The 24,927-nt window shown below is 43.1% G+C and overlaps 1 long non-coding RNA gene across 1 annotated transcript in view; it reads left to right on the forward strand.

Annotated features, from left to right (window-relative positions):
* Nucleotides 1-24,927, forward strand: part of LOC141991732 (uncharacterized) — a 112,921-nt gene that overhangs the window by 14,981 nt on the left and 73,013 nt on the right. The gene's annotated exons all lie outside the window — the stretch shown is intronic.

Genomic DNA, 24,927 nt, shown 5'->3' on the forward strand with positions numbered 1-24,927 from the left:
GTACAGTGTAAGCTCTGTAGTATAGACATAGCCTAAGTGAATTACAGGCCTCGCGTTGCAGCACCAAGGAGGAATCTGCTTCAACACAGTGTTACAACACTGTTTCAGAATGACTTGACAAAGGCAGCTGATCATTTGCTGCTCTTTTCAGCTCCACTGGATCATTTTGCTCTGGGAATTAAGAACTACCTGTCCGATATACCAACAAACATCTGCTGTTCATTGCTAGCTGGACCAATTGCTTACTTCATCTGCTGAAACTTCCTGTGGGAGTTGCTGGCTGTACGGGCTCACATAGATATTTATTGTGGAACTATGTGCTTGGTGCACAGAGCAAAGAGCATTGCTAATTCCATATTTTCCTTGTGCTTGAGGTAGCTCCATGCCTCCTTCACCTGGTCATGGTCTTTTTCGTCTAAAGTATATCAGTCCATTGCAATAGGGATAATACATATTAATGTGGTTAGCAAGTAGCTCAGCACTGAATGTGTTTTCCGCATCTCAACTTCATTTCTGAAAAATTTATTTGGAGGGATGATTATGATAATGCCTTCCAGGCTGCATCTATCATTTACGCTTCTGAAGTGAGTCTTATGACAAAAAATGGCTGGCATATTTGTTTCCCTGTTCAATTAGAAGCTTTTGAAATATTGATCTTCCTAGTCAAGTTGCAGAAGAGTTTCGGGGGCTAGCCCAGAGCTCCAGTGATGAAGCACCGGGAGGGCTCTTTGTTATCATGCTACTGTAACAGCAAATATGGGGCATTCCTACAGTGCCTGGCTCTCAAGTCATTTCACAAACGTTAGTTCATTCATTCTCACCTCCTTCCCCTGTGAGATTGGTGCTATTATTCCCCAGTTTATAGGTGGGGAAACTGAGGTCTAGATAGATTAACTGACTTGCCCAAAGTCATCTAGTGAGTCAATGACAGAGCTGAGGACAGACCCTCACACCCAGTCCCCTACTTTAGCACAGGACTGACCTTCCTTCTACACCCTGATTTGTTACCCACAAATATTTCTACCTTCTAATTTCATCCCCACCTTGGCTTATCCCTTCACATGTATGACATTGTGGCCAGCTTGCTCATTCACCTCTTTAGATGGTGATTGGGGCCAAAGTTTTCAAGCCTGAGGCACCCAAATCTGAATTTAGCCACCTCAATCAGTGGCATGATTAGCGGAGCATCTACAAATCCTACGTACATAACTGTACAAACACATACTGAGGGACAGCCTGCACCCTGAAGAGCATACAGTCCAAGTAGACAAGGCAAACAAATAGTAGGAAGGGAAACAGTGAAGCACAGGGATTTGCCCAAATTCACACATCTGATTAGTGGCAGTGCTGGGATTAGAACCCAGCTCTTCTTAGTCTTGGCCCAACAATGTGCCCACCAGAACTCACCACCATCCCTGAAAAAAAATCAAGCCACTGATTTTGGTGGCTAAATAAAAGCCTCCAAGTTTGGAGGGACACCCTTTCTTAAGGCATTTTAACACAGAATTTTCCAGCAGAGGTGGTAAAAGTGAGGCAGTTCAGAGAGCTATGATATGGGGTAACTTCAGGATCCTACCAAAGTGAAGCACTGTATCATCGTGCATGCGTGTGAAGTATCCTGAACATGATGTAGAGAATTCCAAGGATGCTTTAAGTCAATCACGGTCTCTTTTTTGAACCTCCTTACATCTCCCTTTATGATGATTCCAAGGGAGATTGTCAGGTAAGGCTGAAAGTCTAGCTGACTTCTAGTAGCAGTGATACTAAAACAGGTCTAATAAGAGGGAGAACCACAGCTGAGTGATACTCTGCATTATGATATATGTTAAGAATAGAGGGTAATCAAATAGCAGTGAGAAGTAATGGCTTTGACATCTGGCTGACATACTAATAACTAAGTACAGCGCAGGGTAACAAAATGATTAGGGGTAAGGAACAGCTTCCATATCAAATCATAGAATCATAGAAGATTAGGGTTGGAAGGGACCTCAGGAGGTCATCTAGTCCAACCCCCAGCTCAAAGCAGGACCAATCCCAACTAAATCATCCCAGCCAGCGAGATGAGGACAGCTTAAAATGACTAGGACTTTTCAGCTTAGAAAAGAGACAACTAAGGGGGGGGGGTATGATATAGGGCTACAAAATCGTGAATGGTGTGGAGACAGTGAATAAGGAAGTGTTATTTACCCCTTCACATAATACAGGAACCGAGAGGTACCCAATGAAATTAATAGGCAGCAGGTTTAAAAAAAACATAAGGAAGTACTTCTTCACACAACACCTAGTCAATCTGTGGAACTCATTGCCAGGGGATGTTGTGAGTGCCAAAAGTATAACTGGGTTCAAAAAAGAATGAGATAAAGTTCATGGAGGATTGGTCCATCAATGGCTGTAGCCAAGATGGCCAGGGGTGCAACCCCGTGCTCCAGTCTAAGCCTCTGATTCCAGTCTAAGCTGGGACTGAACAACAGGGGATAGATCACTTGATAATTGCCCTGTTCTGTTCATTCCCTCAGAAGCATCTGACATAGCCATTGTTGAGCTAGAGAGACCATTGGTCTGACCTAGTATGGCCGTTCTTATGTAATGGGTCAGATCTCTCAAGATGTGTGCAATTCCCTGAGCTACACTGTGGAAAGACCTCCATGTTTTGATAGATCCATGTTACTTGCAGGTGCATATTTGTTTCCCTGAAATGGATACATGAGTACCACTAATCACCTCATTGGACCATTGGAAAAAAAATCCAGTGTGGTGATAATATTTAGGGCCAGATTGCTGTGCACTATTACACCAAAGGTTTATGCACACAAATGCATGCTCAAGCTGCTGTTCAAAAATGAAATGGGAGCAATCCTCAAAACACCATTACAAACCAGCCACATGCTAAGCAAATAAACCAGTCAGGAATCTCGCCATCAAAATAACCACCCCAGAATAATAAATAATAGCAGAAAAAACTATAACCCCCTTCAAGCCCTATCAGTCTCCAACCCAACACTTATCAGAAAGTGTGGGGGATATCTAAGGCTTGTGTCATGTCCTGAAGGTTAGGAGTTATGATCTTTGGCAGAATCCCAGAATCAAGGGTCCTTCAAGAACATGTGTTGCCAACAGCAGCCTTTTATTTATACTAAGGGGCTTCAGTTACAGCACCTTTGTTGATTGCCTCTCCCACCCCAGGTACTTACAGTCTCTTAAATAGCAAGTCCCAGAGCATTTAGAATGCTGAGGACAGTATAAGGTGATCAGGGAGAGATCACTGGCAATCTGCCATACTTCTAAGGTATCCAAGTGTATGTGGATGGTGGTGAAATACGTAATGCTTTCAATCAATCTAAGTATCATACTTCTAAGGTGCTATCATCATGGTATTTATTAGGGCTGAGTGAAAGTCAGAATCCATCCTGCAGAAAATTCTGATTTGTTAGCATTTGTTTTTGTTCCCAAACAGGCATTTTGAATTTTTCCACATAATGGATATTTTGAAAAAGTTTCATTTGGCCATATCAGAACATTTCACAGAGATATTTTCAATTCAAACAAAACATTTCAACATCCACAAAACTGAAATGTTTCATTTCAGTTTGTTGAAATAACCCAAGATGGTTTGTTTGCCTCATGGAATTTGTAGCTCGGGAGCCAGAAGACCCCATTCCTCCCTAGTGGCCAGGCTCCCTGGCTGGAATACATCTCCTATAATACACCCAGAGTCATGTGACTCCCATGATGCACCATGAAGCTCAATCAGAATGAAATCAGTGCATTACCTTATCAGATATGTAGTCCTAAATGCAATTAATGTTTTACGGAACTGATTTGAAACTAAGCCAATATTCTGACAGGGGTCGAACCAACCCAAAATGAAGTGTCATTTTGATTTTTCTGACAGAAAAATAATAATTTTTCAGCAAAATCAAGATTTTCCCGGGAAAAATGTTGATGTTGCAGAAATTGCATTTTCCATTGGAAAAATCATTCCTACAGAAGATTCCCAACCACCTCTAGTGTTTAGCTTTGAGGGGTAGGAACTGTCTCTTACAATATTTGGATACAGCACCTACCACAATGGTGTCCTGATCTCTTTTGGGGCCTGCAGCTGCAACCATAATACACATAATAAACAATAGGTATACAAGTGTAGGGGGATCAGGAAGAGACTGTTGTTGATCTCTCCATCCATCCTATCCCAAGGTGCCCATTCCCATGTAGTCCAAGTGCACAGTGATGTAGAGAATTCTGGGAAGCTGGGTGAAGCAACATTTGCTCCCACTCTATATTGCATGCTGGGCTATATGTGATGAAAGAGTAGCAGCTCTCCACCACATATCTGCATACTTGCAGATGACACTAAACTGGGAGGAGAGGTAGATACACTGGAGGGTAGGGATAGGATACAAAGGGCCCTAGACAAATTAGAGGATTGGGCCAAAAGAAATCTGATGAGGTTCAACAAGGACAAGTGCAGAGTCCTGCACTTAGGATGGAAGAATCCCATGCACCGGTACAGACTAGGGACCGAGTGGCTAGGCAGCAGTTCGGCAGAAAACGACCTAGGGGTTACAGTGGACGAGAAGCTGGATATGAGTCAACAGTGTGCCCTTGTTGCCAAGAAGGCCAATGGCATTTTGGGATGTATACGTAGGGGCATTGCCAGCAGATCGAGGGACGTGATCGTTCCCCTCTATTCGACATTGGTGTGGCCTCATCTGGAGTACTGTGTCCAGTTTTGGGCCCCACACTAAAAGAAGGATGTGGAAAAATTGGAGGGCAACAAAAATGATTAGGGGACTGGAACACATGACTTATGAGGAGAGGCTGAGGGAACTGGGATTGTTTAGTCTACGGAAGAGAAGAATGAGGGGGGATTTGATAGCTGCTTTCAACTACCTGAAAGGGGGTTCCAAAGAGGATGGCTCTAGACTGTTCTCAGTGGTAGCAGATGACAGAACAAGGAGAAATGGTCTCAAGTTGCAGTGGGGGAGGTTTAGGTTGGATATTAGGAAAACCTTTTTCACTAGGAGGGTGGTGAAACACTGGAATGTGTTACCTAGGGAGATGGTGGAATCTCCTTCCTTAGAAGTTTTTAAGGTCAGGCTTGACAAAGCCCTGGCTGGGATGATTTAGTTGGGGATTGGTCTTGCTTTGAGCAGGGGGTGGGACTAGATGACCTCCTGAGGTCCCTTCCAACCCTGATATTCTATGATTCTATGATATCTGCTAATGAGCATTCATAATTTTTCTTGATGTAAATCTCCTTGCATCCCTCCTTAAGGATCCTGGGTTTGTTATCATCTTTGTTCTTCTGACATCCCATCTATTATGGCACCAGTTATTCAGAGAAGGCTTTTTTAAAAAAATAATTATTCCACTCCGTTCTTGTTCCAGATGGCTTCCATAATTAGTTTATTACTTTTGCAGATGTTGTACGGAAACTTCAGGAAATAAGCCAACAATGGACAGACGAAGCTAATGAAAGTGAGCTTTTCAGTTGATTATTCACTGTGGTAAAATAAATATATTCTGTATGTCAACTAAATGCACTCTGGAATGCAAAAGTTATATGTGGAGCATTAGACTCCAAATGGTGAGTATAGGGCACAGTGATAGTCTTGCTGTATTTTCAAAGATCTGGGGGTCAGATCTGGGAAACAAATTAGGTGATCTCACCCTAGCCCTTCCATTTATGCATGTTGCAAAACCACGGTGTCAGAGTGGCATAACTGACCCGAGTTTTCAGACAGCAAGTTTCCAAGATAGAACGATGGATGGCGCAAATAAGGATTGAAGTGCACTGGTAAGTTATACAGAGTCAGCTTGTATAGTGCTTGTCCACACTACCTCTGGCTGTAGTTGGTGCTATTAGTCCTTCACTTTCCTGGGTACTAAAGACACTCCAGACTTCAGAGGAATAAACATGGTCTTGCCTTGAAGCACCCGCTTCCTGCCCTAAAGATGAACAGAGAAAGCAATTTGTATACCTGAGACACTGATGACGACAATTAACATCATTGCAAATAAGAGCGCATGAAACCAAATTCAGTTCTATGTTCACATTGAAGCTATTTTCCCTGGAGATAAAATCTCTGGGGCACAGCATTTACTGCAAAACCCTGCAGGCTCTGTCTCCGCTGGAATTCTGAAATAGCCTGTGGTACAAGGTAATGAGTAAACTTAGACAAAATAAGGGAAAAACTGCACCACCGAATGACTACTCAAAGAGTCACACTGGCACAGCCATAGCGGATGCAAACAGCTGTTTGTTACCTCAGCCTCTTTCTATAATTTGATGATAATAATATCTAGCTCCTATGTAGCACTTTTCATCAGTAAGTCTTAAAGCACTTTACAAGGGAGATCAATATCCTTATCCCCCATTTTACAGATGGGGAAACTGAGGAACAGGGCGGGGCAGGGATTTGCCCCAAGTCACCCAGGAGCAGAGCTAGGCATAGAACCCAGGTCTCCTCAGCTCTAGGCTGGTGCTTTATCTAGTAGACCATAAAGCCTTTTAAAAAAAAAACACAGTGGGAGGGAGCAACACTCGTGAGCAGAGGAGGGCAAAACATTTGTAGCCATAGTTTATCGATTTAGTCCTTTTTTCCTGTTCTTAAGTTGGTTGTGAACAAACCATGAATTTTATCAATTTGTTCCTTCTTCCAAGGATCTCAAAGCACTTTAAAGACATGAATTAAACCTCACATCAACCTTGTGATAAGTATTATTATACCCATTTTACAGAGAGGGAAACCAGAGGCAGAAAGAGATTAGTACCCAGATCCTCAAAATGTGTTCAGGTGCCTAACCTCCACTGGAATCAACATCACCCAGGGAATCGGGGCAGAGCGAGGAAGAGAACCATAGAATGCTGGTTTTCAGTCCCATTAGACAAACCTTCCTGATGCATCCTGATATATTTATTTCCTGCAATAATGATTTCATTCCTGGTGTCTTACCAGCTTTCCCCTCTTCAACACAGTGACAGACCTTCTGCCCCTGCTCATCTGCTAATTCGATGATCACATATTTTCTAATCATCTGAAATCATGGTGATTTCACTGAGGGCAATTATTCCCCTTTTGCCATTAAAAAAAAAAAAGAAAGTCTTAAAAAATCCTCCCTTGAATTGCAGAGCTGTATCTACGTTTGAAGAACATCATTACCCATTTATGTGTCCTTCCGGATGAGTTTCTATGTTAATATCCTTGGCTGAAAATGCCAGGTGATTAATGGCATTTATGGCTTATTTAAATGTATGATCAACCTGGGAGTAATCATGCTTCCCAAGTAACAGTAATTGACACAATGTTCAGCAAATAAAACCAGCTTAATACCATGCTAATATATAATTAAAATATCTGCAGCTCTGCACCAGGGTGGGAACACATCTCTATTATATTTTTTGATGCAGCAGTTTATAAATGATGTTGACCTTAGAAGGCCTGATTTTTAAACCTCCCTGTTTGCATCTGTAAGTAACTGCTGTGGTGAGTTTCCAGGCAGTCATCTTTACAGATGCAAATGAACACATGTAAATAATGTCAAGCTAAAACTGCACCCACACATCAGTTGTTGCACAATTGATGGTGCCTGCAAATGGGTGGATACGTGTTGCTAAACAGCCATGTACCTGTGCTCTCATTTTTGCCTGCAAATAATTCCCCCTATAAAATGGTGGCATCAGTTCTTTGCAGTCAATCAAAAATGGAAATCAAGCCTTAAGGGTTTAACTGGAAGTAAGAAAATTCAGCATCAAGCATGCCACTTCCACCCTATACCTACATGCATAGCAAGGCAGCAGTAGGCATAAGGGGTGGATTCATAAAACTCCACACGTAAGGGAGTACTAGAATGGCACAGTGACCATTATGATCCTTTTCAAAGATGGCAGCATCATACGTCTCCAATTAGAGACTTTCTGCCCATCCTGTTTGCCTCCAGCCACATCTGCTCATTCATGTACACTGGATACCTTTGGGTTTCAAGTGTGCTATAGAAATTGGGTCCATATCCTGAGCTGCCATTGAAGTCACTTTTCAGGAATGAGCCATATATGTGCATTATTGTGAGTCATAGTTAGAATTACCTTTAAAACGAAACTGGAATCTTCCTTTTGCTGAGTACAACAGAATTGCACAAGCACATAGGAACATAATCAGAAAGGCTAAGGCACAAAATGAGTTATACTTAGTAAGGGACATAAAAGGCAATAAGAAGAGATTCTTTAAATACATTTAGAGCAAGAGAAAGTGTAGGACCTCTACTTAGCAGGGACGGAGAGCTAATAACTGATATCATCAAGATTGCTGAGGTGTTTAATGCCTATTGTAGTTCAGTCTCACTAAATTGGTGACCAGATACTCAACACAATTAATTAATTAATTAACAATTATTAATAACATTAATAATTAATGAACAACCAGGGGGGAAGAAACGCAAACCGAAACGGGGAAAGAACAGGTTAAAGAATATTTAGATAAATTAGATGTATTCAAGTCAGCAGGGCTCGAAGAAATTCATCCCCGGATACTTAAGGAGCTAGCTGAAGCAATCTCAGAACCATTAGCAATTAAAGAACTCCTGGAAGACAGATGAGGTTCCAGAACACTTGAGAAGGCCAAATGTAGTACCTATCTTTAATATGGTAACAAAGAGGACCTGAGGAATTATAAAGCAATCAGACTAACTTTGATACCTGGAAAGATACGGAAACAAGTTATTAAATGGTCAATTTGTAAGCACCTGGAGGATAATAGGGTGAAAAGGAATAGCCAGCATGGATTTGTTAAGAACAAATCATGACAAATCATCCTAACTTCCTTCTTTGACAGGGTTACTGGCCTAGTGGATAGGTGCAAAGCAGTAGATGTGGTGAATCTTGATTTTATTAAGGCTTTTGACACATGACAGTCTTATAAACAAACTAGGGAAATGTGGGCTAGATGAAATTATTATAAGGGGGATGCACAACTTGTTGAAAGACCATACTCAAAGAGTAGTTATTAATGGTTCACTATCAAACTGGAAGGGCGTATTCAGGGGAGGGTCCAGCAGTGGGTCAGTCCAGGGTCCAGCACTCTTCGATACTTTCATTAATTAGTGGAGACTATGCTTATCAAATTTGCAGATGACACCAAAGTGGGTTGGCTTCAAGCACTCTGGAGGACAGGCTTAGAATTCAAAATGACCTTGAAAAATTGGAGAATTGGTCTGAATTCAACAAGACAAAATTCAATAAAAAAAAGTTCAAAGTATTTCACGTAGGGAGGAGGAAAAATCAAATGCACAATTACAAAATGAGGAATAACGGCTAGGCCAGTGGTGGGCAACCTGCGGCCCGCGGGCTGCATGTGGCCCAGCAGGGTAATCTGTAGGCTGCAGGTTGCCCACCACTGGGCTAGGTGGTAGTACTGCTGAGAAGGATCTGGGGGCTATGGTGGATCGCAAATTGAATATGAGTCGACAATGTGATGCAGCTGCAAAAAAGGTTAATATTCTGGGGTGTATTAACAGGAGTGTTGCATATAAGACATGGGAAGTAATTGTTCCATTCTACTTGGCATTGATGAGGCCTCAGCTGGAGTACTGTGCCCACATCAGTAATTCCCATAAGAAGATTTCCTGGCTCCTACCTGAGTGCCTCAGCCTTTAAGGCTCCCCCAGACACTCTCCCCCCAGCCCCATTTGGTTTTCGGGGACTGTTCCTCTTAGCAGTAACTCCAGAGGCAGTCCATTGGGAGCACCCCCGCCCCCCTGCAGGCATTTCCACTTCCTGGAGGATTTTGCAGCCCCCCTACTCCTGCTGTACTCTTTTATAAATAATAAAGATCCACCTATTTCCTCAGGTGCAAGGACAGTCTAAATAGATAGCCAGGCCAGCTCCAGGCCTCTGACCCAGAGGAACGTCATCCCTTACTCCTTTCGCAGGCACTGAGTAAATTGACTGAAATAAGTTCACATTTTTAAGATAAATTGCACATACCCTGTTAGAATGAGAAAAAAGAAAATGGTGGTGGGATTATTATTTCATAGTAGGTAGCACTCAAGGCCCCTGCTGAAATCAGAGTGCCACTCTGCCAGGCGCTGTACACATACATAGTAAGGAACAGTTCCTGCCCTAAAGGGTTTACAATCCCAAAAGACACAGGGTGAAATGGAAGCATCCCTGTCCCAGCTTTAGAAATGGGAAACCAAAGGTCCAAAGAGGATTTGCCCAAGGTTACACAGAGAGTCTGTATTGCATTGAGGACTTCAATCCAGATTGCCTGAGTTGTAAATCTGGGCCTTAAACACAAGGCCACTCCATCCTCCCTGGGAAAAACAGAGTTATGAAAGAAACAGCCAGTCCCTCTTGAACTGCAGCAGCATGGGGGTGGGAGGTGGGGGTATAGGTACAATGATAAAATATTGCCAGGATGCTGGAAAGTAAGTAATTTGATTTATTTTATAAAGTGATATGCACAGTCAGACCCTAGGATGTTAGGAAATAATAATAATACTAATAAAAACACATCCTCTGATATAAAATATTCCCCATTTTAGGGCAATTCCTATCTCTGAGCAGTTGCCATCTTTTCTCGCTCTTTATCATCATCATTCTCTGGCTGCCACTTTGCAGCACCATTACCGAGCTGACATCAGTTGTGATGGCTCTCCCCTTATACTTTATAAATAGACCTCTCTGTTGTACCAGGCTGTGCTTGTAGTCACACAATTGTGTGTGTGACTGTGCATAGTCCCTCCCCCTCCCCACTACACACTATTTTTACTTTCTGACTTGGAAAAGGCAAAAAGAAATCAAGAGACTTTGTTGTTGATTTGCAAAGAATTTCATTATTTTTACGACTTGACATACATCTCAGCCTAGAGAAAGCGGCTCAAGATATACCCCAAATACCTTTATTCTCTAATAATTTGTTATGATCTAAAGCAAACCATGGAACAAAGAAGACCGGGAACGATACAGTAAAGAGCCACTGTTCCAGCAATGCCTTCAATAAAGCCAGAAATGTTGTTCGTCCAGCGAGGCTTTTGCCCTGTGGTTATAATGCTTTCCAGTTCTCATCAGAACCCAGGGCCTTTGTGTCCATAGCTCTTCTGAATTGTTCCATCAACAGTCTTCCAGGCTGATGAATCTTTCATACACTTGAACGGGGCTGACATTCTGATCTGCTGCTCTGTATCCAACTTCTAGTTTAGATCTTATTGAAAATTGATTATTTAGCATTTTCCCAGCATGGCAGCAGAGACCTTTCTGCCCATTACTGTCTCTGGATGAGGAATCTTCCTAACACGATCTGTCAGACGCACCCGCGGTACAGCTGAAATATTGACAACCAATTAAATGCACGTCGTGGGGGCTGAAGATAACAGAGGTCATCATTGACACTCACCTTTGAGTCTGGCAAGTTGTGGAAGTTTAATTTGAAGAACTTTTCTCTCAGCTTAATATAAACCAGCATGATGAAATCTGGCCTTGGAGTCGCAAAGGCTGGACAAATTTATGAGTGCAATTGTATGACGGTAGGGGGCAGGGCTCTGCAGCCCTGGGGCTCGCTTCTGGTTTACATCTTATGTTCTTAAAGCACATGCTTCAGGGTTTCAGCTGGCCACCTGCAGGGGTCAGGAAGGGATCTTTTCCCCCAGGGTATCCTGGGAAGTATTTTTTAATCTTCTTCCTCTGAGGCATGGGGGATGACCATGGCTGGATATGGGATATTGGATGGCAACGGCTAGTGAGGTGGCACCAAACACTCTCTCCCTCAGCTGGCTGGTTCTTACTTACATGCTCAGAGTCTAACGAATTGCCATTTGCAGGGATGGGAAGGAATTTCCCCCCAGGTCAGATTGGCAGTGACCTTGGGATTTTTTCCACCTTCCTCTAGAGCATGTGAGTGCCAGGATTATCTGTGTAATATCTCAGTTCATAATTTCCCTGCCATTACCAGGGCCTCAGGCACTGGTTCACATTTGTCCCTCCTATTTTTTGCCTATAGCACATAATTGTCTAGTCTCTGGTGGGCATTTTAATATTATCGATTCATTTTGGCTGTTGGATTTACTGTGTAGGTGCTGGGTGGTGTTGGTGGCCTGGGACATACAGGAGGTCAGACTAGATGATCTGGTGGTCCCGTCTGGCCTTAAACTCTTTGGTTCTATGAGCTTTCGTTTTCCACGCCGACAAGTGTTTGATACTCAACATTGAACCCACTACCCCTGCATTGTGAGTACTGGGGATGGTGTACCTTGCTAGTGTAAACCTTATCACTATAATGACACGTAGTGCTTATCTGGCATGTTTCATCCATAGATTCCCTGCTCCCCAGGAGCTGTGGTCAGGAGCCAGGGCTGGCAGTGGGCCCACAGTTGGGGCTGGAGCCACGGTCGGGCCGGGAGCCAGGGGCCAAGGCCGTAGCTGTGGGCAGGTCTGGAGTGGGGCTAGAGCCAGGAGCAGAGCTGCAGCTGGGGGCCAAGGCTGGGGGCAGGATTGGGGCTGCGGCCAGGGCCAGGAGTGGAGCTGTGGCTGGGGCCAGAGCAGAACTGGGGGCAGAACAGGGCTGGGTGTTGGGGGCTGGCCTGCACCCTGCCGCGCCCAGCCAAATGTTCTTCTGCATCCCCCTAGGTGGGTGCGCCCCACAGTTTGGGGACCACTGCCTTACAGCTTCTCTAAGAGCTACTTAGATCACTTCACTTACATTGTAAAATCCTTAGGGCAGGGACCTGGTGTCCTTATTAGCACCTAGGAAGCTTTGAGTGCCATTTAAATAATAAATTATGTGACCTAACTCCCCCATTAGCACTAGATTTTAAATTCCTGCATGGGATACGGTTAATTCTAGAGTTGGGGCTAGACGAAAGTTCTGGATCCAAGAAACCCCGAAACTTCAAGGAAGACAGCATTCAAGTCTGAATTTCATGTCGGCAATGCCAAACCGTAAGTCCAAGTGTGAACTTTAAGAAAGTTTGGGCCAGACTCAAAGGTGGGTGTCAGTGATGACCTCTGTTATCTTCAGCCCCCACAAGGTGCATTTAATTGGCTGTCAATATTTCAGCTGTACCGTGGGTGCATCTGACAGAGCGTGTTAGGAAGATTCCTCATCCAGAGACAGTAATGGGCAGAAAGGTCTCTGCTGCCATGCTGGGAAAATGCTAAATAATCAATTTTCAATAAGATCTAAACTAGAAGTTGGATACAGAGCAACAGATCAGAATGTCAGCCCCGTTCAAGTGTATGAAAGAGTCATCAGCCTGGAAGACTGTTGATGGAACAATGCCTGGAGAGGATCTATTTGTCCTTTCAGGGAGCAAAGCAAGGGTAACTTTCTGGGAGGAACAAGGAAATGGTCCTTGCTGCCTCAGAATCTGGGCCCTGAGTGCTCTTTCACATCTCAACAGGTAGGCCTGGGCTGGTTACATCAGAAACCCCTCAGGGGCGTGTAAGGTGTTGACAGGATTTGGAAAGACTTGCATCTGCTCAGCTGCTGGAGAGGGGGGCCACTGTGACACGGGAATTAATGAAAAAGTGAAAAAATGTGGATGCCTTGGTATACCAAACTAGTGTTATATAGCAATTAATTATCTTTATCAAGAGAGAGCAAAGAAGATAGATAATGGGCATGTATTTAAATAATTTATCAAGGTTATGAAAATTCCAATCCCTCACATGACAGCATATGCAAATGGCTGTATAAGGAGAACCCAGTGACTGGTGTGCGTTTCGTGTCCTCCAGCATCTTATAGCTCTCAGCCGGAGAGTGTGGATCTTTTAGCTCATGCTTTTAATTGTGAAAGCCCCTGGTTCAATCCCTGTTGTCAACCAAGGTGGCAGCTGTCACTTCAGTATACTGTAGACATACATATTACACTGCATACACACAGTACAAGCTTACTAGCGTGCCCAGATTATTGTCTTCACTGCCATGAAGATAACACACATATAGGCTGTTTATTTGTCCACCGTTCTGTCAGAGAACTGTAGGCGAAAATTCTCTGTCCCCAATTCTGGGAACCTTTTTTTTTTTTTTTTTGAGGGGACTCAACCTGACACAGCTTGGGCCTGATTTTCATGTATCCACTGATGTCAATGCAATGTATTTGGTACAAGCTTTAAAAATGAAGATCGACTGCTTGCTGTTGCTTCCAGGAATCAAGAGTGTGGTATCTAAATGCTCCAATCATTGGCCTGTTGTTTTTCAGTGGACACTTTTTAATATATGGATTTGTATTTCTCCTTCTCCGTGCCTGATGTAATTAGGAATAAGCATATTCTTTAGTAAGCCGCCATGCTTGAGAGGGACGAGGACTATGGGGAAGCAGCTGCTATTAAGTTGTTAACTGAGGCATCCTCTTCTAGTGTTTGGTGGGGCCTTGTTAAGAAGTATATAATTTTTCAAATAAAATGTCTTTTGTTGTGGAGATGGTCCTGCGCTTGACTCAAAAACCTGGTTTCAAACACCTGCAAATTCCGGAGATGCTGAACATGTATCTGAACCCAAATATTGCCAAAACAGCCCGTAGGACCAAAACCTAAGATCAGGCCACCTCTGATCAGAAATGATTGTCATATGCCAAACGTTGCTCAACCTATGTCCTTCCCTGCCTCCCTCATCTATGCTCTGAGCACCATCCCTGCATCAAACAATGGCTGATCATTTGCAAATAATAGACTGAAAGTTTTGGAATTTCCCAACCCTATGAAACTGGGACATTCCCGTTAGGTCTTTAGCTCAAGGGTTACCAGCGGGAGGAGACAAGACTCTGACAAGTTAGAGAAAGCCTAAAAAATAAGTAGACTAAATTAACACTTTGGGCCAAGTAAATCCAGATGTGGCTCCACTGCTTTGTGATGAGGTTTCTTTACATCAACTCTGAATTTGGCCAATGAGCTAAATGAACAAACACAGGGTCCTGGGTAAGATGTTTGAGTTCCATACTTGGGAATTTATGCACCTCGGTGATGGATACAGAACCCAAAAGAGAATTTGATCATGTACTAGTTAAATGCCAAGCTTTGAAAATTGGATAGTTCTATATATTGTTATTTCTCTTACTATATAAGGAGATAATATAAATGCAAATTAAATAATACTCCCTTTCATGATTCAGGAAGTGAAATGTATAGCATTGAACCACATACTGTATCTACGGAAAGTCACTACCTTTCACCCGTGAAAAACTATGGCTGTGGAATTAGTGGTACCAATAGTAAGGTATCAATAAGATTGATTAAACATAGTCATTCTCAAAAACTCAAGAGACTGCTACTCTATATTTTTGTTACATAAACTCTTCTTGAATGAAGAACAATGACCAGCTCAATAGGTCCGAGAGGAGCCTTTTAAAAAGAAACATTTTCCCTTGGCTTTATTATAAATCGGGATATACAATTCTTAATGCTGGGTGGCTGTGCTGGTAGGGGAGGATCAGGGAGGTTATAAAGCTTACACCAAAGCTCATTTGGTTCCTGGAATTATTGGTTTAGTATTAGAGAAGGCAGGCCATATTTGTCTAATATTACTGTGATGCTGTGAGCTACTGCTCATCATTTTAATTAGGCAAGCCATAGAAATCAGAGAGGCTGTACTATACCTCATCTGAACTGCTTTGTCAAAACCACAGGAGGTCCTTCTAGGACCTTGAAACTGAACAACATACAAAAGCACTTCCTAAAAAAGAAATTAAATTAACCCAAATTAATGATGTGAAAGTACAGCAGAATATTACAGTGTCTAGAGGAAATCTGCTTTAATTCCCAAGGCAGAGCTGCCTTCTATTGATTCTCTTTCCACCAATCAGACTCTCCTCCAGAAGTTGGCAGAGGTCAAACTGTACTGATGAGGGCAGTTCCTCATAAAATAAACATGTATTAGTTTGGTTAGCCCAGTAATCTGCAGATACAACAGTTACTTTACCACCTACAATGTCTAGCAGCACCCTAAAAGTTACGAGGGGCGTTTCATTGCAAATTTGTGTGAAACAAACTAGTGAATGGGGAGGAGATTGGGACTGAGCAATCCTGGTTTGTATTCCTGCTCTATTTTACCATTGCCTCACAGTGGGCCTGACTTGGCAACCCTGCCTGATAGTATGTACTACTCATTCATGCAAGTACTCCCATTGAACTCAACAGAATTAGTCACATGAGTAAGCACCACACAGCATGAGCACGGTTGTAGAATTAAGCCCTGTGGGAGCTTAAACAAATCACGTATGGCCAGATTCTCCAAAGACCCTCAGGGCCAGGTTTTCAAGTGCTCAGCAGCTACAGTCAGGGGCAGATTTTCATGAGAGCTCAGCTCCTACTGGGACACATATGGCCAGATTTTTAAAAATCTAGGCCCCTTACTTTGGTGCCTAAATGGGATCTGGGGTCTTTGGAAAATCTGGCCCCAATTATGGATGCTTGGAGTGACATTCAAAGGCAGTCTCTCTGATAATCTCCCCACAGAGCCTTCTTAAAATTCTTACCCTAATGTGCTCAGTTCTTTTGAAAATCTGCCCATAATCTCTTCATGCCTCAATTTGCCCATCAGTAAAATGGAGATAAGATAATATTATAGGGCCAAAGAACACTTTGCGATCCCCTTATTATTCCCTATTCTATGTATAACGGAAAACTTTGTTACCTCACATACAACTGTGTACAAACTCCGGGCAAATGGTGATTTTTTAAAATGGTGACTGTTATACATGGGAACAACGAGGTGTAACTGCGTTGGCTCACTGGATGAAATGTTCTCTGGAATAGCAAAGAAGTAACATGATTATATCCAGTCACTTTTGCTTACTGCATACATGAAAATGATTGGTGCGTACTCCTAACTATGGCTCAGGGCTAAACTTTGCAGATGTTTTTTTCCATAGCAAAAGTTGTGAAATTGTTTTGCTTCTGGGCAAAATCATGAATTTGCTTCTGGTGAAAGTTGACCATTTGAGTAGAAAGATTTAGCCATTTCGCTCCAAAATGACAAGTTTCACACTACAAGGAAGGCAATTTATTTGGGGCCGGATCCTCAGCTGGTGTGAATAGGTCTAACTCCATTGACTTTGGTGGATTTACACCAGCTGAAGACCTGAAACTTTGTTTCTATCACATGCCTTGAAGTGAATGTTGAGCCAGTGGAGATTTCTGAGGATGGGTGAGATACAGGTGTGTTTGTTGGTACATGTAAGATGGTAGGAAACCACAGTCAGCACATGGTGGAGGACAGGGACTTGTGGAGAGCAGAGGGAAGGTAGTTACAAGAGTCAAAGCAAGAAGAAGAGTTTAAGACAGAGCTGAAGACATCTGGAGAGGGTGAGCAATGCCACATAAGACAAGACTGCCAAACTGAGTATAAGCAGATCTGTAGGAGATGTGAGAGAAGAAGGAAGGTTCAGGTTTAAAGAGGATGCCAATGCTTCGGACACAAATAGACGGTGTGAGTCAAGAATGGAGTCAGAAGAGGAGTTGTGTTTGAGAATGTTCCTCCTTGTTGTAGCCTGTAGATATAGGTATTTGCTAGGTAAGGCATAAGCATAAGTTATGGCAGTAAAGTAACGAGCTTACAGGCCTTGTATCCTGTAAAACATTGGCTTAAGCAGTTATCATAAGGCTTTGAGGCCTGTGAACTTTGGCTCAGATAAATGGCTTGACAGTCACCTTGAGTTTTGGGGAACTGGGAAAGGTGTGTTTAAGGCGGAAGTTTATACCAGGTAGCCACAAGAACATTGAACGGATACCAGCTTTTGGATACTTTAGGATAGGAACATCTGCTGATGTCTGACCACAAAACTGCCAGGGAAATGAATTGATGTACATGATAATAAGCTGAGATCATTAATACACTAACCTATGGGATAAGGGCACCCCAACATTAGTAGGGAGAGGAAACACAAATAAGGAAAGGGGATGAAATCCCTACTAAATATGCATTAGACATAATAGTGTCAGCATACCACAGTATAAAAAGTTGTATCCCAGCCCGTGTGTTTGGGGGAGAGATGTAGCCCTTGGGAGGTGCCAGGATGATGGCCACTGGTGATGGGGAAGGTGACGAGGAAGATAATAGCTAATGTTTCAGTTTGTTCTGCAAGGGATGGTGAGACTATTTGGATGGTGAAATGTACATTCTGTATTATCTCTATCAACTTTGCTCAGTTAGAGTGTTGTTGATTTTGCTAACTATACGAATAAAATATTACAAATACAGAAGGCTCTTCCTAAATGTGAGTCTTGAAACCATGCACATCGGGGTGCCCAACTGAACACTAATTTTAATAATATTGCACCTGATTTGGAATAAGAACCTATCAAACCTCAGAGTGATAATTGGGAATTCCTAAGCAATCAATACAATTAATACACAATCCATAAATCAGGCAACATTGCCCAAGACTTGGAGGTCTTGGAGACTTTCAGCTGAAGGAAGCCATGAAGACAGGCAGGAAGAATCATTATATCATGTTACGATACGCAAAGACAATATTAAGGTCCATAAACTGCCCTACACTCACTTGCCAAATAACTACTGGCATGACCATACGTATATCATGGTCAAGATACCGTGGTACATCATGAACCAGCTTAATGCAAGATGCTTTGTGCACTGTTCAGGAAAATTGGTGCTACAGCTGTGAAAGAGAAGTTCTGGTAGCAATAAACACCTGCCCAGTAATGTTTCAAGCTACTATATTTTATACTCAGAAAAGGAAGAGGGGACCCTCTAGTGGCTGCAGTGCCCTGGGCACAAGTAGGCAGGTGAAATCTCTCATACCAACAGTGTACCTATACACCTGCTATATAAATGTATCTTACATCAGTGTAATGGGGATTCAGGACCATTACACCATTCCTTCAAATCCTGTTATTGCTTTCTCAGCCAGCGTGCACCTGTGTCTTGTTGGCAAGGGAAGCACACGCCGAATGTGGGAAATGTGCCCGGCGTGGCTAGCTTTCGCTGCCTGCTTTTGGAGTTTTGCCCAACCTGGTTTATGTTGTGTCTGAGGGCCTGTTGCAGCATAATTACATCAGGGGCATCTTTACAAGGGGGCTAAAATCCACTGTAACAGAAGCAATGCAATCAGTGCTGATCAGAAGAGAAAGAGCAGGTGTATACTGTGGGCAATTCGAAATAAAAAGGACGCGTAGGAAGCATAAGACCAAAACGTTTTATACAGGAGATTAAACTCGTACATTTTGTGTACAACAGCCCTATATATAGATGCTTGGTTCACCATCAAACTAAGGTATGTCTTCACTGCAATTGGGAAGTGTGATGACAGCACGTGTAGACATACCTGAGCTAGCTTTAATCTCGTTAGATCAAAGCCAGCTTGAGTAACAAGAGCAGCCAAGCAGCAGTAGCATGGGTTGCTGTATGGGCTAGCCGTGCTCAGCCAAGACCCTGGGTGCATAAGCAAGCTGCTGCGGCCCATGCTGCCCCGTTTCACTGTTAATTGAACTAGCTAGATCAAAGCTGACTCAGGTGTGTCTACACATGCTGCAATCACACCTCCTGATTGCAGCGTAGTCATACCCTAAACCTCCTTCATGCACTCTGCATCGAGGGCCTCCCCAGCTTGCATAGAGTTGGTGTAAAACTCTACACTGGCTCTGCTGTCAGCCCCTGGGGTGGGGGTTGACCAAGGGCTTAGCTGGTGGGCACAACCCCATAGCTATTTTCTGCCTCCTTGAGCCCATGTAAGGCTGTGGGAAGCCAAGGGTAAGACAGAGCAGGATTGAAGCTGCCCTAACTCACACCAGAGGCTGGGAAGGCCCCTGTATGGTCCTTGAATACAGGGTGTGCCATGGTATTTTAAAGCCACATAAAGGGGTACTTGAGAAATGCTGAGCTCTAGTAAACACACAGCACTCAATATCTCTTAGCAAAAGTCTGTTCGTACTTGGAAAATTCAGCACTGAAATTAGACTCCAACTGCGCCCTACAGGGGACAGTGGAAATTTGGTGGAAGATCAGTCCTTCTTGTAATCTCATGACTGTGTCTCAAAAGAATGGCTGTTCTCACAAGATTTGTGTTGCACCTGAGATGGACCTGGGAGACTATGCCCTGGTTCTGACACTGAACCAGAACCGTGGAGATGGGGCTTGTGTTTGAACCCAGTAATGTATTATCTGAACAACCTGAATCTGAGTGGGTTTTGGCCCATCTCTGTACAGAAGATGTATGTAAAGAGTGAAAATGCTGTCATCAGAGTGGGGGAAGGGATAAGAGCAGGTCCTTTGCTGCCGTATTAACTAAGCTCTTAGATACTGTGGTGACACTCACCATACAAATGTTGAAAACAGACAGGTGGTTCATTTTAAATGAACCCCCAATGGTAGAGATGCTGAACTGATTCTTATCTAAATCTTTTGTGTTCGCAAATGTGGATGGGAAATCAGACCAGAACAGCCCGTAGCTTTCTGATACTTCCTATTTCCAGGGCACTCCAACCAGTCTTTTTTGCAGTAAACTCTGCCCTTCCACTTCAGTCAGATAATGCAGAGGGAGGGGCAAACATGGAAAAAACAAGGAAAAGTTTGTTTTAATCTCAGGAAAAGCTCATATTAATAATCCTCATCTATAAATAACTTTCCTAACATTAACAAAATGGTTCTCCCAGCACCCTATGAGAGAGGTAAATATTATTACATCCATTTCAGGGTACATAGGGTAACTGAGGTAGACAACTGAAGTAACTTTCCCAAAGCTGCAGTGTCAGAGCCGGGATTAGACTACAAGAGTGTCTTAGGCAGGGATGTGAAGTATCAGGGCGTAGCCATGTTAGTCTGTATCCACAAAAACAACAAGGAGGCAGGGATGGTGTCCCTAGTCTCCATTTGCCAAAAGCTGGGAATGGGCAACAGGGGATGGATCAGTTGACGATTCCCTGTTCTGTTCATTCCCTCTGGGGCACCTGGCACTGGCCACTGTCGGAAGACAGGATACTGGGCTAGATGGACCTTTGGTCTGACCCAGTATGGCTGTTCTTATGTTTTGTGTTCAGAGCACTGTGCTACGTTACCCACAGAGCCTGATCTGAGTTTTGGACAAAGGTTCCGAGTTTTTTCATTTTATCCAAATCAGTTCACCCATCTCAGATGAGAGCATGTCAGTTTCCAAATAAAACGAATGGAAAATAGTGATCCAAGAACCTCTTAAAGCCAACTGGCAAGAGGGTGCAGAGAGGTTACAGAAATCTCATGTGTACATTCTAGTTCATCCAAAGAATGTCATGTGAGGTCTCAAGTGAAAGCCAATTTCACATTGGTCATTGACATTATTTTGACATGTATGGACAGATACTATATAAGAAGTTATGTATATATAATAAAAATGTTTTTAAAGTCTGTATCAAGGTATTAGTCACCAGCAAAGGTGGAAAACATGTTTTCCTCCAAACAGGAGGTAAGAAATGTGTCTCTCTCTGCCGGGATGTAAATTAAGTGTTATGAACTAACACAATGGATGCCCATTTACACAACAAGTCAAATGTTCACAAAGAGATGTGAAGTCAACAGGGAAGGAGCACACAGGGGAAAAACAAGCCACAGGATTTATCCTGTCTTTGCACAAAAACTATGAACTTTAGGAGTATTTCGAGAAAGCAAAGAAGACAGACCTTCATCCTGCACCTAGGAAGTCAGAGGACCTGTGCTTGCATTTGTGAAAATGGTGACTTGGCCAACCTTGGTTGAAAATGTTGCAGAGGACTTTGAATGAGATAAAGGTCTTTAGATAGGTTAACCTGTTGGTTAAGTTTAGTCTCTAGAAAGTGTGTTATTTTATTTTATATGTAACTTTTGTTTCCAATATCCTTATCACTATCTCCTGAATCTCTAGTCTTTGATAATAAACTTATTCTTGATTTCACTAGAATAGTATCTCAGTGCTGTGTTGTTAAGCAAACTGCTGGTCCTGAGCTCAATCTTATATGCTGGTGTATATACCATTCGGTTGGGAATAGCAGGCCTGTGAGGGTTCAGTGGATAAGGGGCTGGACACTAGAGGGAACGAGATTGGAGAGGGCTCAGGGGTTGGGGCATGCCATTCACTAACCTGCACAGAGAGAGTGAGGCCTGCAGAGGCCTGGAAGGTAGTGCTTGTGCAGCCAGAGGCTGTTGGATTCAGGGAGATGATCCACAGCAAACACAGACACAACTCCTCCATGCTAAGGGCAGGTCGGGGTGAAGCACCTCACAACCTTAGGTACACCCAGGGAGCAACACAAACACTCAGTGAGTTCTCAGGTCAGTACTACAGAAGTACTTTACTTTCCAGCAGAATCATAGAAGATTAGAGCTGGAAGAGACCTCAGGAGGCCATCTAGTCCAACCCCCTGCTCAAAGCAGGACCAATCCCCAACTAAATCACCCCAGCCAGGGCTCTGTCAAGACGGGTCTTAAAAACCTCTGAGGATGGAGATTCCTAGGTAACGCATTCCAGTGCTTCACCACCCTCCTAATGAAATAGTTTTTCCTAATATCGAACCTAGACCTCCCCCACTGCAACTTGAGACCATTGCTCCTTGTTCTGTCATCTGCCACCACTGAAAACAGCCTGGCTCCATCCACCTGGAGCCTGGCTCCATCCCTTTTCAGGTAGTTGAAGGCTGCTAACAAATCCCCCCTCACTCTTCTCTTCTGCAGACTAAATAATCCCAGTTCCCTCAGCCTCTCCCCGTAAGTCATGTGCCCTAGCCCCCTAATCATTTTCGTTGCCCTCTGCTGGACTCTCTCCAATTTGTCCACATCCTTTCTGTAGTGGAGGGCCCAAAACTGGACACAATACTCCAGAATGTGGCCTCACCAGTGCCGAATAGAGGGGAATATCACTTCCCTCGATCTGCTGGCAATGCTCCTATTAATGCAGCCCAATATGCTGTTAGCCTTCTTGGCAACAAGGACACACTGTTGACTCATATCCAGCTTCTCATCCACCGTAATCCCCAGGTCCTTTTCTGCAGAACTGCTGCTTAGCCAGTTGGTCCCCAGCCTGTAGCAGTGCATGGGATTCTTCTGTCCTAAATTCAGGACTCTGCACTTGTCCTAGGTAGAGCAAGAGCACTATTCAGCTCAAATTATATCCAGTGTTTTCCACTACACTGTCTCTGCTCCTTTTTTGTTTGTCTCTGTGTTTGTTGCTTTGATTCTACATTGATAAAGGAGAATCTGATTTTAAGGAGATGCGGGCAAGATAAAGTGAAAGTTGCCAACCCATGCTAGTGATGAAGGGATCTTAATATAAGGAATGTATCTCTTATCTGTCCTACTCCCTCTTTCTAAGTCACAGTTACCTCCAGTGAATGAGAAATATAAAGCACGAAATCTACAAGTGGTGCATACAGCACTTTGAATTGAACTAGGTAGGGTAAACGGGATCCATTTGTATTTAGCTCATTGTTTGTGCATTGTACCCAGGCAGTGATATAGCACCCATTATAAAAGACCTGCGGCTTGAGACTTACTGCTAAATTACCATTGCTATTGCTTAATCAGTAAAGATACTCTTTAATGGCCTTCATATCTGAAAGCAAAAATCAAAGAGCAATTAAATGGCTCCTCTTAAAGCTTAATTAAAATATTAAACCTTTGATTTCAAGCAATTAAACAAGACATTTTCGTTCATTAAATTGCATGTTCTTATATCCTCTAAATAGAATAAAATCCTAATCTTATGGCTGGAGTTATCTCAGTGACTTTGTAATGGTCCAAATAAGTAATTCTTTCAACTACATTCCTCAAATGCAACATTTAATCTAGATTGGAGGGAATTAGTGTATACTAAAAATCTTGCTAACAGATTATTACAAGCAGAAGTGGCCTGATGGGTTAGAGGTACGACTTTTTACTTACAGTGCTAGATATCCTGAGTTGGAATCCATCAGGAGTCACAGCAGGGTGAGAAAAAGTTATAAAAAGGCTACAATATGGCCTGCTAGCCTAGAGGCTAGTTTTCTCTGATGGCATCGGGGTTCAAATCCCATGGCAACTCTCTCTGAGGAGTGAAAATTATCTATGGAGGTAGTATAGTTTAATGGGTAGGGCATTGTACTGGGAATCAGGAGAGGCAGGTGCTTTTCCTGGCTTTGCTACTTACCTGCTGTAGGGCTCTGGCCAAGTTGCTTTGTCTGTCATGTCTTTTTAAAAAGGATGTTGAAATAGCAGAGAGGGTACAGAAAAGAGCCATAGCAATGTTCTGGGAGAGCTGGAGAAAATGCATCACAGAGAGAGATTTAAAGAGCTCAATCTGTTTACTTTTACAAAGAGAAGATTGAGAGATGAGTTGATTACGGTATATAAATACCTTCCGAGGGAGGAAATACTGGCTCCTAAAGGGCTCTTTAATCCATCAGAAAAAGGCAGAACAAGAACCAAGGCTGGATGCTGAAGCCAGACAAATTCAAATTAGAAATTAGGCACAGATTTTTAACAGTGAGGGTGATTAACCTTTGGAACAAATCACCATGGGAAGAGGTAGAAAATCAAGACTGGATACCTTTCTAGAAGATACGGTTTAGTCAAACCCAAGTTACTTGGCTCAAAACAGGGGTAAACTGAGTGTAATGTAATGGCTTGTGTTATACAGGAGGTCAGACTAGATGATCTAATTGTCCCATCTGGCCTTAAACTCTGGAATCTCTGACTGTGATTAAACAGCCACGTAATACAGATTGTTTTCCAGAATCATATCCTTGTCCCAACTGAAGGCAGGGAGATTTTTGCCATTGATTTTAATGAAACCAGGATGTGGTCCCAATACAGCAGCGGTTCTCAAATTGTGGGTCACAACCCCATTTTGATGGGGCTCCCAGGGCTGGCATTAGACTTGCTGGGTCCTGGGGCCAAAGCCCATGGGCTTCATCCCTGGGTAGTGGGGATCAGGTTACAGGCCCCCCGCCTGGGGCCGAAGCCCTTGAGCTTCGGCTTTGGTCCCCCTGCCTGG

This window comes from Natator depressus, chromosome 7, assembly GCF_965152275.1.
Source record: "Natator depressus isolate rNatDep1 chromosome 7, rNatDep2.hap1, whole genome shotgun sequence".
Classification (NCBI taxonomy): Eukaryota; Metazoa; Chordata; order Testudines; family Cheloniidae; genus Natator; species Natator depressus.